This window comes from Mastigoproctus giganteus, chromosome 8 (assembly GCF_048544385.1).
Source record: "Mastigoproctus giganteus isolate SK-2022 chromosome 8, ASM4854438v1, whole genome shotgun sequence".
NCBI classification, from domain to species: Eukaryota; Metazoa; Arthropoda; class Arachnida; order Uropygi; family Thelyphonidae; genus Mastigoproctus; species Mastigoproctus giganteus.
In genome coordinates, this window is record NC_143582.1 from 167,279,530 (window position 1) to 167,298,705 (window position 19,176).

The 19,176-nt window shown below is 37.1% G+C and overlaps 1 protein-coding gene across 5 annotated transcripts in view; it reads right to left on the minus strand.

The window, feature by feature from the left end:
- LOC150081989 (circadian locomoter output cycles protein kaput-like) overlaps window positions 1–19,176 on the minus strand; it is a 269,964-nt gene that overhangs the window by 209,905 nt on the left and 40,883 nt on the right. The window contains exon 4 of one of the 5 annotated variants that reach the window (XM_090379037.1): window positions 10,124–10,260. The exons of the other annotated variants lie outside the window; for them this stretch is intronic. The gene's annotated coding sequence lies outside the window, so the exon portion shown is untranslated. The remainder of the gene's footprint in view (window positions 1–10,123; window positions 10,261–19,176) is intronic. 5 annotated transcript variants of the gene reach the window in all.

The window sequence follows — 19,176 nt, forward strand, 5'->3', positions numbered from 1 at the left end:
GTCACATGAACTGTGACATTTGGCAGATATGCTATCACCATCTAGAGACCATCTAGAGCCTCTAGATAACAACATCTGGAGGTCCTTGCATCTCAAGATTTGGAACTGAATCACTGGTTGTCATTCCAGGCACAATGAATGAGATGGTATGCACTAACATTCTGGACAATTCTGCTGTTCCTACACTGCAGCAACAGTATCTAGATGGCCTCTTCTGGTTTCAGCATGGTGATACACCTTGTCATACTGCACAGCCTGTAATGATTTGACTTGGAGACATGGATGTGGATTTGCCAAAAACTCCAACCTTAACCTCCAATGAACACCTTTGGAATGAAGCAGAATATGTTCAACCTGGCCAACATGCCTGCAATCGGTAAAACTGCCCACTGTGTTAAAGAAGGAATGGAGAAACTGAGTCTAACAAGGATACAATATGTAATTAAGGCCAAAGGTGGGCTAGGACATTATTATTGTATAAATAAAAATTTCTTTGAAACAACCAGGTCTGGTTATATGTAGCAACACAGTGATATATTCAAAATTAATCAGAGTAGTACAGGGTATGAGCTGCATCGAGCATTGATTGCACCTGCTTGCATAGGATTATTTCTACCCAATGGTGAAAGTTTTCACATGATGGTATGTTTATTGTCCATGGAAGGATAACCTGTATTCAGGTTATACTGATAAAACAAAGAAACAGTCTTATACAATGCTTTGTGAGTAACATTTCAACAAATTGTAGCAATTCAAGAAATATCTTATTTGCAATGTGTGAAATAACAGTACAGGCACTCCCCAGCTTACGCAATACTCGACTTACAGAAATTCGACTTTATGTAAGTTTTTCCCAGCCTATGCAAACTTAAAATCGTGGAACTATATTTTGCATCCCATAGGAATAAATGGAAGTATCATGAAAATATCGTAATGTGAACCCAGTAACATATTGCTTTTTTTTTTTTTTTTGGTTTGTTCCAAGACCTCAGAAGTTGAAATTTTCACTATATAACTAAGCTATTTATCTCTCTAAAAGGTCATTTTTATAATGGAAATTGCATTACACTTTCATCGTTATCATATGTTCTGCTATAAGAATCAATTTTGAATGCCTTTGTGATATTTTTCTAAAACACATTTCTGGAGGTCACTACCATAAAACAATAAAAACAATTTGCACTTTCCAGTTTATTGGGCTGGCTTTTCTGTTAGCATAATCCATTATAAATGGGTAGTAAACTCTATCTTATTGCATTTGTGATAATTCTGTGAGATTTTAGGTTATGGTATTAAGGTGAAATGAGTTCCCCTTTACTGAAATCTATAACATGAATTGTTGAGGAGGCTTCCATCCTGCAGTGGGTTGATAATGGCTGCACTTTACTTTTTTTTTTTATATATAAAAAAAAATCATATAAAAAACAAATTTTCAGAATCTTCACTTCATTCCTATTTACTTACAATGGTGAAGGGAAAGAGACCAATGGAAAGTGCAAGTGCTGGCAGTGCTAGGAAATGTAACAAAATTGATTTAGAAATGAAGATGATTAATTAAGTACGAAGCAGGACAAAGTTTGCCATCTTTGCACAGAATTAGGTCTAGCTGCTTCAACAGTGAATACTATTTTAAGGGACAGTGCACGTATAAAAGAACATGTTAAAGGATCAAGGCATTTAAAATCAACAGTGATCACAAAACAGAATTCAGGTGCTACATCGAAGATGGAAGAGCTATTAATAATATGGATGGAAAATCAGCTTCAGAAGCAAGTGCCCCTGAGTCTAATGGCTCAAGGTTCAAGCATCGTGCTGGTGTCCAAAACATTAAAGTATGCGGTGAAGTCGCCAGTGTCGATCTGCAGCTGCAGAGAACTTTTGTGGTGTTGGAAAAAAACCCCTTCTAAATCTCCACAGCCCTCAACTTCCACAGTGGCATGCTTATCAGCTGGAGAGTTAATTCTGGCAACGATGCTTGAAAGGTAAAACTTGCTGATGTTATGCCTGTCTCTTCTCTCTTTCTGTAATTTTATAATTTTGATATTTTTGTAATTTTGTGCACTTTTGTAATTTTTCCTGCATAAATGAGATAAAAAAAATTGAATAAATAATTCTATTTTACATGTTCATCGAACATCATTTCTTTTTTACTTCAATCAATTCAGCACGCATAGTTGCGAGTGCTGCATAAGCATTTAGGGAAATTCCAACTTATGTAAAATTCGCCTTATGTAGTGTTCTGCAGAACGCAATCCTTACTTAAGTCGGGGAGTGGGTATATTCATTTTAACGGTGTAATCTTCACAGTGATAAACCATACCATCTCTCTCTTTCAATTAATCAATCAAACTCACTTTCTGTAGTACTTGTTAAGGTGCATGTTCCAGTCTTGGACTTGTTCCTGTAATACTAATGGGCTTATTTGCTTTTGGCTTATTTTATCTAGGCCTATAATGTTGCCCCCACTGCAAGTAAAAGAGCTCTTGACAAAACAGATGTGAGGAAAGGCTCCCGGCTTTGGCAGTATAGGTGAGCAAAAACATCCTATGCCTTAGTGGCCTTGTCCAATATGCCCATCAGTGAAATATCTATTGCACATTAATTGTTGGTATGGGATTAATGGCTGTTATTCTCTACCCTCCTAAATATAATCATAGTTACTTCAGTTTATGTGAACGATGCTGGCATATGAGGCTCTGCAGTCTATTTCCTAATACACCACAAAGCTTGGAGACTATTCATCTAGATTTACTCCAAACTTTTCCATGGAATCTATCTGAGGTCAGCAATAGAAACCGAGTAACACCAGTGAACAGTCACAACCAGAATCCAAGTGAAAAAGTGTCATCAAGACCTAGAGACTTCTTGGCTTTGGTATTATTCAGGATTCTTCTAATTTTTTTCTGTGATAAAAAGAATGAAAGCAAGTATTGAATATAATGTGTTTTATCCAGTGGGAGTTAGATTTATTAAAATCATTAATGCAACAGTTATAGTAACAGCATATGTGCTAGCTGATGTGCAGGAGTGATTTTTGAACTCTGTTAAGTAGACCTTTATTATTTAAAAATTAGTGATTTATGTTTCAAATTAGTAGTGCAGTTATTATTTTCATTTATCAGATAAAGTAGGTAAAGTTATTTTTTACTTGGCCTAGGAAATTACTTGTGCACATTTGGGTTCACCACAGTTATATACAAATGATGATTTAATATTCTTTTATGTAGTTCTATAGATTCATAATTAATATTACAAGTGATTTTAAAAGTCTATAAATTAGATTTATAACAATACAAATGTGATTTTATAATGTAATTGTATAATATAATAAAATTTTATAGGTAGGTAAAACCTTTACCTACACTATAAAATTTTATGTACATAAAGACACAAACTGGAACTAATGTAGCATTATTACTGTACTTGAGTACTTCTTAGTTTCATTATTCTTAATTGAAACTAAAATCATCATGCTTTGGATTAGCACAGCAAAGCAAAGAGCACAGGGAAGTGTAAATGGTTTGACTCTGAGAACTGCCAAGGGAAATTCTACAAATCAGGATTTTACAGCGTGTTTGTGAGCTATCTGTAGCAAAACATGATTCAGCCAAAGGGGATTCCACTGTGTGAATATGGTAAATCTAATGTGTACAGAAGAGGATAAACAGTACAGGGAGTGGGGGAGGGTATGCTCTTGATTAAGAAGCATATAGAATCTAAGGTAGCACACAGAGGTGACTAGTGTTACTTTTATTTATTTTTGATGTGAAAACACCCATAGCAGCACTTAACAATGGAATGTAATGGAACCATAATGGAAGTGTGTCAATTTGGTAGGATATAAGTACTTTGTAGATTTTTCAAAGCAAAGCGTGAGGAGATTAAGCAAAAATTCAGTAGAGCAAATATGAGAACCTAAATAAAAGGGGTTGATGCCTTCAAAAGAATCAAAACAAGGGATACATCAAGTACTCAGCTATCAAAATAAATGCTAGAGCCCACATCTGTGCATCACACAGCATAGCAGAAGGCACTGGTCCCACAGGAAGTAGCTATTGTTGGTGAATCTATTTTCAAAGAAATAGTAAATATACTGTGTAAAAAAGATATGTGGAATAGGAAAAGAGTATGTGTGCCAGAGGAAAAATTTAATGATTTTGTACAGTAACTTCTAATCTTTAGAGCACACAAAAAGGTGATATTGTTGTACTGTTGGAACTAATGATATTAACACTGTATTGGTCATGTGAATATGCATGTGCCCATGAAAATATGAAAGAAATCAGCAAAAAATAATTCAAAATTGTTCATTTTTTTTTAATGCCACCTATAATTTCAATATTTTATGAACACAACTGCAAAAAATCATGTTTTAAATTAAAAACATATATTTTTAATTAATTTTTGGAAATAAAAATTCACTTTAGACCTGTCAGAGAGCAAATGCAAATTTAAAAACCATGCCCTTCAACCTATGCTTTGATTTGAGGAGTGCACATCACTAATAACAACGCTCACTGCATGAAACGCGAAGTGTGACATAAATAGTTTGATTCCAGACAATGCATCCATGTCACAAAGCCAGAACGCATTACTGACTGGAGGAAAGCATGCAGCAGTAATGCAAAATTACTATCAATCTCTCTCTCTTCATGACACTGTGGTGTCATGAAGAGAGAGATTTTACTAATTGTACAATAATTAAACATTTCTAGAACTTTCTGCAACCAATTCAAAGAAACCATTTTCAGCTGTGTGGAGGGAGTAGTTCATCTACTCCCTCCACATAGCACAAATCATTGTTAGTCCCCCAGGGTTGAATCAATCCCCATGTGACAAATACAGGGTTAAAAATATGTAAACTGAGGATTTCCTTAGTAAGTATAAGCCAACGTTGAGAAACAGCAACTGCAAGAATTAAATTTGCAAGATTTTGCAATGTTTTCCAGATATGACAAGAGGAAATACATGATGTTTGTTTTGTTTGTTATTGGGTTTTTAGGAGCATTAGCAACTAAAGCCATATTGCGCCGGAGATAAGCGGTGGTCATTCCCTGACCTTTCCGCATCCTCCGTATTTGGTGGTCAAGAAGCATGTGCTACGCACTGCTACTCCTGCCCACCTGGCTATGGAGGCGCCGACACATGATGAGAGCATTTGCAATCAATTTGGCATTGGAGAGACTGCACAGGCTAATGGAGTAGAATTTATCTCAGCATAGATTGTACTTGTTTACAGATGGAACTACTTTTACAGAAATTAGATGCACTTAAATATAAGGGTTGCAACAATACTGCTTTGACAGCTGATGCTATCAAGGCAACGCTACATGGGTTGGAAAACTATTAATTGGGGGGGGGGGGGATATACAGATTTAGCTTAACAGCAGCCATAAGCAGCAATAAAATTGATTCTTGCAGTGCTTCTGTTGGGAGCAAGACAAAAATCTGGCAAGCAAGGTGTGGAGGAAAATGAGACTTGCTAGAGAAGGGGTCCTCATAAGGAAAAGCAAATATATAGACTGTGTTAGGGTTTCTAAGGGCAAGAACAGGCACACATATACTTCTACACTAATGCTAGAAGCATAGTAAATGAATTTGACATATCTGAAGTAATGGTTTAGTCATCAAATGCAGACATAAGAATACCAGAAACATGGTGCCTACCATTGAGACACAGGGAATGCATGCATCCCCTGTGCATACATCCCCTGTGTCTGCTCTTGGTTAAGAAGCATATAAAATCTAAGGCTGGTCTAGTGTGACAAAAACATGGAGAAGCTAAAAATCAGAGCGGGAGTATGTTTCAGGCCAAATGCCTGTGATGAATATAATTTACTCACCCACTCCATGTGTCCTATACAGACAAATAAAATGGGCCAGAAAATCAATGTCTTATCATGGTGGAATTTTAACTTTTCAGATATTGACTGGAACTTGTGGGTTGATTTCTAGATTTATGGACAACTGTTTTGAATAACATCACACTAGAGAAGCAACAAGAAAAAGCAATAATCTTGATCAGATTATCAGCAGTCACTCTTCATATATTAAGAATCTTCAGGTAAAGGAACCAACTACATGGCAGTGATCACAGTGTACTGATGTGGGATTTATTTAAAGATATAATTACTGTTATGTTCATTCAAAAGGTGACTACAATGGTCCTTAGCCAGTGTTTAAATTCTTTTCAGTGGCACCAAATGACATTTAGCAACTGCAAATCCTAAATGGGAAGTGGTCAGACAAGTTGCCAGGAAATACTGTATACCACTTATTTCAAACACTAGAGGAACTTCAACCCAGGATACAAACATAGTAAGATGCCTAGTATACTAGATGGAGTGCAAGTGTGGGATGGCATGCTTTGGTCATAACATATAAAAGATGCAAAAAAAGAAAAGAACACCAAAAGAGCATCCAATTGTCAAAATAGCCAACTGTACCTGAACAGAATTGCACCATTTTGAACTAAAAGAAACCCATAAACTATCTCTGGAAAATGCAAAGAATATAAGAAATCTTCTTTTATACAGTCCCTCCATTATTTAGTAGCTAATAAAAATCGAGGATCCACTAACATAAAATATGAATGGAATAACATCTTAAAGGTTCAGGTAACCAAGAGTTTCACATAACCACAGAGACCAGAACCAGCCTACATCAAACTCAACTGTTCCAGGAATTTCTACCTAATCTCAATCTGTAAGTCACTGCACCCAAAATGAAAAATGAATCATTATAATCTTGTTCCTGCAAAATCTTAGACCCGCTGATGAGATGACATTAGTTACTTTAATCTGGTTCATAGCAATAGAGGCTAATCCCAGACTTTCCAAAGACAATTAGAAGACAGGCATTCCATTTGTAGACAGCAGTGATTTAAAACATTCCCTTTAAGGTATTGTGTTTGTTTTTTCTGTATTGTACTTTTATTTATTTTAAAAGATCTAACCTAGTTTTTTTTTAATGTTTCGATTGTGTAAAATAGTCTTAAATGTACTATTTTAATCTAACCAACAGTGTTCAGTGTTTTCCCTTAAATACAAATACAGAAAATTTATAATACTAGAATTAAAAATTGGATGTATTTAGTTGTTATGAGAACAATGACACACAGGATATTATTCGTGATACTGGTCTTAGTACAATGCATTACAAACTAACTAACCAACCATGCAAATGACAAGAAGATTAAGCAAGCTGTGCAGTTCAACTTCTCTAAATGTAAGCCAGTCATCCCAGACAAAACCCACGATCAGGGAAAGAATATTTGTGATCTGAATGGCAAACTGGTGAGGAATTTATCAACATACATTGTTATCATAAGAGCAAAAGCTCTGTCATTTTTAGGTATATTAGCATATGTGTGTAAAGTGTTTACTGTCTTCATCACATCTATCTGCACATAATAAGTGAACACCCAGTATACAAATGTTCCAGACATTTGACAATTGGTTCTCTTATCTGACAAGCCTTCTCAATTTTATTAAAATTGGAAAAACAGAAATCCAGCAATTATTATTATTTATTTTCTTTTGATGTGAAAACATCTTTGGCGACACCAACTAAATTTCGGACTGAAGTAAAACCAATTTGTCACAAAAATGCAGGATGGAAATGATTCAAATGACATCACTTCCTAAATGACGCTAACTAAGTCACTAACGTTTATTCAGTAGAATAAGTAGCAGGCATGATCATAAAATGTTACATCGTTCATACTAAATATTTCGGACTGAAGTAAAATGCAAATGACATCATTTGCATTTTATGTGAAACATCCTTCGCGTTTCTTTTAAGTATTTTGATTTGTATATATTGATTACAAAATAAAAGAGCTTTTGTGTTGTAAATATTTTATTGATCATTCACAAATTTACATAATTTCAGCTGAAAGACAAGATACAATGGATTTATGATAACTAAAGTAAAAGACATATAGTTGCAATTGCAACATAATGTCTCTGGAAAACAGCGGTACCCGATCTTGTAGTTGAAATTGAGGGATTAGTGTTTAGGGTTAGATAGAATATTTAAATTGGATATAACTAAAGTTGAATAACAAATACTTGTATTGTTGCAATCATACTTCCTGCAGTTACTAATACAGAAAGTATAACTGACATCATACTACAATCAAACAGGTAATACTGGCTTGGATTTTGCTAACCTCTTCCAAGCCAAGGATGTTTTCACATTAAATTAAACAGCTTTCATGCATACAATGTACACACATGGTTTGTTTGTTTTTTTGTTAATACATATCACATAGGCTATCCATATACCATATATTGCAGCTGAATCATTGGATTTTATGTTTGCTGCCATGAGGTAAGTGGAGGAATGAATAGGCAATATGGCATATGAACAGAGATGAAAGGTTCTTGGTTTGCACATAAAAGTTGTTGCTTTTGCTAATTTTTGGTTACCAGTTTACTAAATACATAAATCATGACATTACTATTTGCTTATTATAAAGGGCATCCACAAACCTCATCTCAAACCACGTCCAGGTGATAAAGGATATCTTAAAGTTTTAATTAGAGCTGTTCAATGTGGGCACTTTAAAAGTTAAAACTTAAAGATAATGCTCTGTTCCCCCCATGTCTAGGTATCACAGGATATCTTCTAGTTTTAATTAAAGGTGATTGATGCAGGCACCTTTAGAGTTACCCTGTTGACAATCCAGTTCTTTCCAAATTCAGTAAAACACCCAAGATACCTGGACAAGAGATGAAACCACATCCAAGTGATAGAGGATATCTTCAAGCTTCATTTACCAGAATTTGATGTGGGCACATTTAAAGTTAATAATTAAAACTTGAATATATCCTCTATCAACCACATCCAAGTGATAGTGGATACTCTGTCCGATAGGTGATAGAGGTGAATAGATGAGAGGCAACATTGGATCATGAGCAGGGTAACTGCTGATGATCCAATTTCCCATATTCAGCATGACATATAACTACAAAGGCACTGCTTAAGTTGTGTGATGATCCTCACACACACAGGTGTAATCTATACCTGGTCTTTTACAATCTCCAGAGAAGGGATTCCATCCTCCCCCTCAAATCCACTTGCCAGAAAACAGTATTCAGATATGCATGAACTTCTTTGTGGGAAATAAGGTCACCATCATTGTAATTCTGCAGTCAGGACAAGGAAATTCTGAAACATATCCAGAACCATGATGCCAGATAGAAGTTAGTAAATTCTGCCATAATTATAGTTTTGCAACAGTGATGCCATCTACTGCAATATGCACATTTTCTGGTTGAAGCAAAAAACTTGAAGATATCTAGTATCACCTAAAAGTGGTTTCCAGTTTTTAACATGTACCCAATTCACACAAAGCTTTTTTTTTTTTTTTTTTTTTGAGGAAAGACAGTTGTAGGATAGATGTGTGGAAATTTGCCTTTAGCCAGCAGGTGGTTGATTGCTGGAACAAACTTCCATCTTTGTAGAAGTTGATAGCTTTAATAGATTCAAGGCAGAACTAGACAAACATTTGGAGCTAGTGGATGGGTGAAATGAGAAAGGTGTGTTTTTTTTTTTTTTGGCTGATGCTATATAAGCTTGCTTTCTTGCATTACGTGCCTTTGCTAATGCTAATGTTAAGCTGAAACATTAATCATAGTAGAAACATTAAATACTATATGTTATATTTTAATTGTTATTAAAATCCAAGAAGAAATTGGTAAACTGTATTATGAAAGCAATGACAGCATACGATGACTGTTTATTACATGGGAGAGGCCAAAATGTGTTGCATTTCATGTTCTGTCGCTTATAAAGTATTACAAAACAGATTGAATATTATGTTGAGAGGTATGCGCCGTAGAGTGAAAACAATTATTTTTATACATTATTAGTTAAAAAATCACCAATTATTTGATAAAACAATAAACTGTTATTTACTTTTTGCTTCTACTAATAACAGAAAAAAAGAAAACAATGAATTAATTAAAAAAATAAAAATCTAACAAGCTTGAAATGCACCGAATTGCATACATTAACTTGCTAAGATTTGAATAAAGATCATCCCAAGGAAATTAAGGCAGTAAATGACAAGAAATAAATAGTTCAACTGCTTTAAGCTTCACAATATATGACTTACGAGAGAAGCGACAAGTTTCAGATACAATGGCCGGAAAACTGCTAGATTGGGGGGATACAAGGACTAATAGATTAACAGTAGCCACTGGCAGAGGTGAAAGTGATTCTTGCACTGCTTCTATTGGAATGAGCCGCAGCCTGGAAAATAAGATGCAGGATATTTCAGAGACTGCTGGGAATCATTGGGGTACAAGTAAACACATGGGTTGTGTTAGGGTAGCTAAGAAAAAGAACAGGTGCATGTATACTTGTGTGTACACCAATGCTAGGAGTTTAGTAAATAAATTTGATGAATTTGAGGTATTGCTCAAAACATCAAAGGCAGATATTGTGGGGATTTCAGAGACGTGGTGTCACACAGATATAAGAAATGCAGAACTGGAATTTGGGGAGTACAATGTCTACAGAAAGGATAGACAGGATAGGAAGGGAGGAGGGGTTATGCTATTAGTTAAAAAACACATAAAATCCAAGGAAGTGAAGCCAGTCGACATCGCTGGACAGTGCAGTGTCGAGTCAGTTTGGTGTGACATAAGCATTGGGAGATCAAAATTGAGAGTAGGAGTGTGCTATAGGCCTAATGACTCTGATGAGTATAATAAGAAACTGTTCGGAGAAATAGAGTGGGCCAGTAAATCAGAGAGTCTTATAATGGGGGATTTTAATTTCCCAGATATTGACTGGAATTCGGGGGCTGGTCACTCACACAGTAGCAAGGCTTTTGTGGATTTATTGGATGATTGTTTTCTACATCAGCATGTTCGGGAGGCAACTAGAGGGAGTAATACTCTTGATTTGATTATCAGTAGTGATTCTTCATGCATTAAGAATCTGCAGATAAATGAACCACTTGGTGGCAGTGATCACAGTGTGCTGAAGTGGGAGTTACTCAAAGAGGTAACTACCATTAGGGGTAAAGGGAAGGGGTATTGCTTTCGTAAAGGCGACTACAATGGACTGAGACAGTATTTAAATTCTATACAGTGGGATCAACTGATGATATTGCCAACAGAAAATTCAAAATGGGAAGCATTCAAAGAACTTATCGTGGAAGCTACTAGGCTTTACATACCAACTAAGAAATATTGTTCAAGGTTTAGGCCTAAATGGTTGTCAGATGAACTAATGAGGCATATGGCAGAGAAGAAAAATGCATGGGATACATACAAATTAACACGTGACACGGACGCCTATGATAGATACAAGTTGATCTGTAACCAAGTTACAAAGGAGGTTAGGCAGGCGAAGGCAGATTACGAGAGATCCTTGGCAAGGGATGCGAAGAAAAACAGCAAAGAGTTCTTTACTTATGTAAACTCTAGAAGGAAGGGGATGAATCAGATTGGTCCACTTGAGATCGATGGGTCAACTGTTGATGACCCTGCTCGGGTAGCTAACAAACTAAATGAATATTTTGCATCGACATTCACACATGAGGAGTTATTCAGCGAGGGGAATGCCAGAGGTGTATTCAATTCTAGCAGTAAGCTAGAGAATCTTGTAATAACTGAGAGCAAAGTGGAGGAGAAATTGTTGAAGATAAACACAAGAAAGGCACCTGGGGTGGATGGGATCTATCCAGTTATATTAAAGGAGGCAGCAAAGGAGGTAAGCAAACCCTTAGCCATAATTATGAGAGCTTCCTTGGACTCAGGGGAGGTACCCACTGACTGGAGATGTGCAAATGTGACCCCAATTCACAAAGGGGGATCAAAGGCTGACACAAGTAATTATAGACCTGTGAGTTTAACTTCTGTTCCCGGAAAATTAATGGAGGCACTGGTGAAAGAAGCACTGCAGGATCATCTAGACAAGACTTCAGTTATAGCTAGGACACAGCATGGTTTTGTTAAGGGGAAGTCTTGCCTGACCAATTTGATTGGATACTATGATGCAGTCACAAAAGAACTGGATGCAGGGAATAACTTTGATATTATATACTTGGATCTTAGAAAGGCTTTTGATACTGTTGCACATGGAAGACTGCTGCACAAATTGGAGCAGTGTGGCATTGGAGGCAAGTTGCTGCTATGGATAAAGGGGTGGTTGAGGGGGAGAAGACAGAGAGTGGTAATCAATGGACACTGCTCATCGTGGACTAATGTTATTAGTGGAGTCCCTCAGGGTTCAGTATTGGGGCCTTTATTGTTTTCTGTATTTATAAATGATATTGATGATGGTATATCAGGCTTAATGTCCAAGTTTGCAGACGATACGAAGGTTGGCAGGGTTGTCAAGGACACTACTGACACTATGCTGCTGCAACAGGATTTGGAAAGGTTGAGCAGATGGGCTTCGAGGTGGCAAATGAAGTTTAACATTGACAAATGTAAAGTACTACATATGGGAAACAGCAACCCCAGAGCAGCGTATCAACTCTGTGGTACTACACTGACAGTGGTAGAGAATGAAAGGGACCTGGGGGTGGTGGTGCAGGCAGATATGAAGTTCTCTGAGCAGTGCAGACGAGCTGCAAGAGTAGCTCATGGTGTATTGTCAATGATATATAGGAATTTTTCTAGCAGGGATAAGGAGGTGATTATTCCCTTGTATAAGGCAATGGTCAGGCCACACCTAGAGTACTGTATACAGGCCTGGAGGCCTCATTTCAGGAAGGATGTAGAGCTGCTGGAAAGAGTACAGAGAAGGGCAACTAGATTGGTGAATGGGACAAAGGGGTTCTCTTACGAAGAAAGGCTTAAGTTTTGCAAATTACAGTGTCTGGAAACTAGGCACCAGCGGGGTGATCTGATAGAGGTGTACAAAGCCTTGAATGGTTTGAGCATGCTCAATGCTGATGGGATTCTTCCTCTAGCTCAGAAAAATCACCTGAGAGGGCATAAATTCAAATTGAGGAAAGACAGATGTAGGATAGATGTGCGGAAATTTGCCTTTAGCCAGCGGGTGCTTGGTGGGTGGAACAGACTTCCATCCCTTGTCGTGGAAGTTGATAGCCTAAATAAGTTTAAGGCTCAGCTGGACAGGTATTTCGAACGAACAGAGGGGTGAAGTGGAAGTGGTTATTTTTATTTATTTATGTTACTTTTTTTTTTTTTTGGCTGATGCTGCATAAGCTTGCTTTCTTGCATCAAATGCCTCTACTAATGCTAATGCTAATGCTAAAATCAATTTCCTCAAATATTAAAAAAAAAAAAATTTATTGAAAAACAAAAATTAGTAGTTATAAATTAAAGGACGTGTTTAGCATTAATGATAAAAATTTGTTTTGGAAAAGTATTCTCACAAGATAGGTTTGCTTTGTTAATGATACTAGAATTTTAAAGCAACAAAGTGACAGTGACATCAAAGGGAAATGCAAATGGCAACAAAAATTTTAACTTGTTATGCTCTGTTATGCTAAAAATCCAAGGGCACTAAAAAACTTCTCATATCATCCCATCCTGTTTATTGGAAGTCCAAGAAGGATTGGATTTCAGGATAAATTAGGTAAATGGTTTACCAGACAACTGCAAGATTCACTTAAGGACTACCACAAGGCTGAAATGCATAAATCTTGACATAAAAAGCTAGCTTCTATGTTTACTTCCCTGAATGCCACCCATTTAGGATTTGCAGTCGGTAACCATCATCTGTTGGTCTCACTGAAAGGAATTTAAAAACTATCTAAAACCACTGTAGTTGCTTCTACAAAAGCAAAATCCCTTCCCCATACTCTTGATAGTAGTGATATCTATAAGTCGATCCCACATCAATATATCATGATCACTGCCACCTAGCAGTTCCTTTATCTGGATATTCCAAATTCATGATCTGATCAAATACTTCTGATCTGATTATAATCAAATCAGAAGTATTTCTGTAGAAAACAGTCATCCAATAAATACAAAAAATTTCTGCTACTGTTTGAGTGACACAGTAGCAACCTACAACTTCCAATCAACACCTGAACATTAAAGTCTTCCATTATAAAATAATCTGATTTACTGGCCCGCTCCATTTGTATACGCTGAAGTTTCTTATTAGCATTAGCAGAGGCATATGATGCAAGAAAGCAAGCTTATACATCACCCAAAAAAAAAAAAAAAAAAAATTTCACCCATCCATTCACTCCAAATGTTTGTCTAGTTCTGCCTTGAATTTATTTAAGCTGTCCACTTCTACAATGAATGATGGAAGTTTATTCCAGAAATCGACCACCCGCTGGCTAAAGGCAAATTTCCGCACATCTATTCTACAACTGTCTTTCCTCCATTTTAATTTATTTCCCCACAGGCAACTAATATGAGCAAGAGGAAGAATCACATCAGCATTGAGCATGCTCAAACAATTCAAGGCCTTATACACCTGAATCTGATCACCTTGCAGGTACCTAGTCTCCAGACACCGTAATTTGCAACTTAAGCCTTTCTTCATAGGAAACTGTAACTTAAGCCTTTCTTCATAGGAAACTGTAACTTAAGCCTTTCTTCATAGGAAACTGTAACTTAAGCCTTTCTTCATAAGAGCAACCCTTTGTTCCATTCACTCAAGGTGGGACATGACCATTGCCTTATACAAGGGGGGGATAATCACCTCCTTATGCCTGCTAGAAAAATTGCTGTATATCATTGACAAGACACGAGCTACTGTTTCATATCGTCTGCACTGCTCAGAAAACTTCATATCTGACTGCACTATTACCCCCAAGTCCTTTTCATTCTCTACCACTCTGAGTGTAGTACCACAGAGTTGATACATTACTCTGGGGTTACTGCTTCCCTTATGCAGTACTTTACATTTGTCAATGTTAAATTTCAGTTTTGACCTCCCAGCCCATCTGCCCAACTCATCTAGATCCTGTTGCAGTAGTGCACTATCATCAGTGTCATTAACAACCCCGCTAACCTCCATATCGTCTGCAAACCTAAACATTAAGCCTGATATACCTTCGTCAATATCATTAATAAATACAGAAAACAATAATGGACCCAACACTGAACCTTGGAGGACTCCACTAATAACATTAGTCCCCAAAGAGCAGTGTCCATTGATTATGACTCTGTCTTCTCCCATTCAACCATCACTTTATCCATAGCAGCAATTTGCCCCCAATGCCACACTGCTCCAATTTCTACAGCAGTCCTCCATGTGCAACAGTATCAAAAGCTTATCTAAAATCCAAGTAGATGATATCAAAATTATTCTTTTCATCCAGTTCCTTTGTGACCACATCATAGTAACCAATCAAATTGCTCACACAAGACTTCCCCTTAAATAACCCATGCTGTGTCTGAACTATAACTGAAGTCTTGTCTAGATGATCCTGCAGCGCTTCTTTGACCAGTGTCTCCATTAATTTCCCAGGAACAGAAATTAAACTAACAGCTCTGTAATTACTCATATCACCCTTTGATCCTTCTTTGTGAATTGGGGTCACATTTGCACATCTCCAGTCCATGGATGCCTCCCCTGAATATAAGGAAGCTCTCATAATTATGGCTAAAGGTTTGCTTACTCCTTTTGCTGCCTCCTTTAATATAACTGGATAGAACCTATTCCCACCCGTGTGCCTTTCTTATGTTTATCGTCAACAGTTTTTGCTCCAGTTTGCTCTGTTATTACAAAATCATTTAGATCACTACCAGAGTTTAATACACCTCTGGCATTCCCTTTCCTGAATAGCTCCTCATGTATAAATGTAGATGTAAAATACTCATTCAGTTTGCTAGCTACCTGAGCAGGATCATCAACAGTTGAACTATCGATATCAAGTGGACCAATCCACAATTCATCTCCTTCCTTCTAGAGTCTGTAATTACTTGTGTCAGCCTTTGACCCTCCTTTGTGAATTGGGATCACATTTGCACATCTTCAGTCCATGGGTACCTCCCCTGAATCCAAGAAAGCTCTCATAATTATGGCAAAGAGTTCTTTATGAACTCTTTGTTGTTTTTCTTTGCCAAAGATTTTTCATAATCTGCCTAACCTCCTTTGTGACTTGATTACAGACCAGATTTTATCTACCACAGGCCTGTGTGTCATCTGTTAATTTATATATATCCCATGCATTTTTCTTCTCTGCCAAATGTCTCATTAGTTTATCTGACATACAATTAGGCCTGAACCTTGAACAGCATTTCTTAGTTGGAATGAAAAGCCTAGTAGCCTCCAAGATTAAGTCTCCGAAGGCTTCCCATTTAGAATTCAACATTGGTAACATCATCAGTTGATCCCACTGTACAGAATTTAAAAACTGTCTGAGACCCTTGTAGTCACCTTTATGAAAGCAAAAGCCCTTCCCTTTAGCCTTGATGGTAGTTACATCTTTAAGTAATTCCCACATCAGAACATTGTGATCACTGTCACCCAGTGGTTCCTTTATCTGCAAATTCTTAATACATGAATAATCACTGCTGCTAATCAGATCAAGAGTATTACTCCCTCTGGTTGCCTCCCGAACATGCTGCTGTAGAAAATAATCATCCAATAAATCTACAAAAGTCTTGCTAGTGTGTGAATAACCAACCGACAAGTTCCAGTCAGTATCTGAGAAATTAAAATCGCCCATTATAAGACTCTCTCTCTGATTTACTGGCCCATTATTTCTCTGTACAGTTTTTCATTATACTCATCGAGTCATTAGGCCTATAACACACTCCTACTCTCAATTTTGCTTTGCCAGTGTTTATGTCACACCAAACTGACTCAACACTGCACTGTCCACCCATATCAACTGGCTGTACTTCCTTAGATTTCATGTGTTTCTTAACTAATAGCATAACCCCTCCTCCCTCCCTTCCTCTCCTGTCTATCCTTTCTGTACACATTGTACTCCCCAAATTCCAATTCTGCATTACTTATTTGTGTGACACCACGTCTCTAATTTCCCAACAATATATGCCTTTGACGTTTTGACGAACACCTCAAATTCATGAAATTTATTTACCAAACTCCTAGTATTGGTGTACACACAAGTATACATATACCTGTTCTTATTCTTGGCTACCCTAACACAGTCCATGTATTTACTTGTTCTGCGATGACTCCCAGCTGTCTCTGAATTCCCCTGCACCTTGTTTTCCAGGCTGCTGCTCATTACAATAGAAGCATTAACAATATACTTATCATTGTCATCTTCCATTACCATCATAAAATAATCTGATTTTCTGGCCCATTCTATTTGTAATTTTTATTTTTTTGTTAGTTATTGGTGCATTGGCTTCTGTGGCCATATTGCACCTCCCAAGGTTTTGAATTTTGTACTCTGATCCAAGCCCGAGGCGGGATTTGAACCAACGAACTTTGGGTTGACAGGCGAGCACTTTACCCACCCGGATAGCCCGGTCGGCTCTATTTGTATGCACTGCTGTTTGTTATACTTATCAATGTCATTAGGCCTATAACACACTCCTCTCATTTTAGTTTTCACATTGCTTATGTCGCACCAAACTGACTGCACTGTCCACCCATATCATCTGGGTGCACCACTTTGATTCTGTGTTTCTTAAACAAGAGCATTACTTCCCTTCTCCTTCTGTCCTGACTGTACATACTGTACTCACCATAATCAAATTTGGCAGTGTTTACATCTGAGTGGCACAATGTTTTCAATATCCCTTCTGTCTGCATTTGTTGATTTAACCAGTATACTTCAAATTCAACAAATTTGAATACTGTACTCCTACCATTAGCATACCAGCAAGTAAACATGCATCTGTTTTTGCTTTTAATAACTCTAACAACCCGTGCATTTGCTTGTCCCATCATTACCCCTAGCAGGCCTTATCTCTAACACCTTGCCTTTTTAGGTTGCTGTACATCCCAATAGAAGTAGAGCAATAATAAATTAGCTGCTGTTAATCTATTAGTCTGTGTATCCCCCACCCACAACTAGCAGTTTTTGCACCCCAACTAACAGTTTATCCCATCCTTGTAAAAACAGTCTCCCATGTTAACAAGCAAGGGTGTGCTGAGAAAAAATTCCACCCCACGAGCCTTGCAGATTGAAAAGATGCTCATTATGTTCTCCCTCCTATCGTCATTGTTGTTACCGTAACTACAGCTTAACAATACAAAGGTAGCTAATGTCCAATTATGTCCCTCTGCAATTCACTTGAAAATCATTTATGTGCAGCATGTCAATGTGAATTAAATGAGGTTGATTTGTTTAAGAAAGAAAAATGTTATGCAAAATCTGCAGTATTTCCTAGAAAATGTAGTGTTGGAGGGCCCTGTAGGTTTGAAAGAGCCTGAAAAGTGCTAGGCCTGGCCTTCTACATGTCTGGACAGAATTGCAGACACTTCCAAATTTATTCTTAACTCAACTTTTTCCCAGCATTGCTCTGTACTTGTTAAGCAATTCCTCAGATCTCCTACCCAATCACTAGTGCCAATGTGTACAACAGTATCGCCTTTTGTGACCTTTAAATGATGATAAATGTTATACATCATCAACTTTAGCCCATGGTAGACATACTCTGGTCCTATTCCATCTATCCTTTTTACACAACATATTTCCTGTTTCACTGACAATTGCTATTCCCTATGGGACCAGAGATCTTTGCCATTGAGGGTGTTGTTGCTAAAACATTGAGCTAATACTCATGCAACAGAGCAACTGAGTGATTGGCAGGTCCCTCTCTTATTCCTTTGAGTGCATCAATCCTGTTCTTCAAGCCTTCATATAAGCTCATAGAATTCTGAATTTGTATTTAACCTTTTCATGCTTTTTTACAACACACACACACACACACACACACACACACACACACACACACACACACACACACACACACACATCTTCGGCTGTATCATGTCCAGCTAAAGGTAGTTTTGCAAACAAACAAGCAGAACACATTACAAAAGATTGATTCATAAGAGAACTACCATAAGCAATTCTTTCCTGAGCAAAAGCATTCCCTCTGCTTTTTCAGCCTTTTCTTTGCTGCTCTAGACTAAAGCATGATGCTAATCTAAATTTATGAATACTGCACAAAATTAAGTGATATGAGTAAAATATATAACTTTATAACAAAAGTATTGTGATTGTTCAGCTGTAATACTTACTACATTACTTTAAGTTACATTTTGTATTATGTTACACGGTTATGTAAA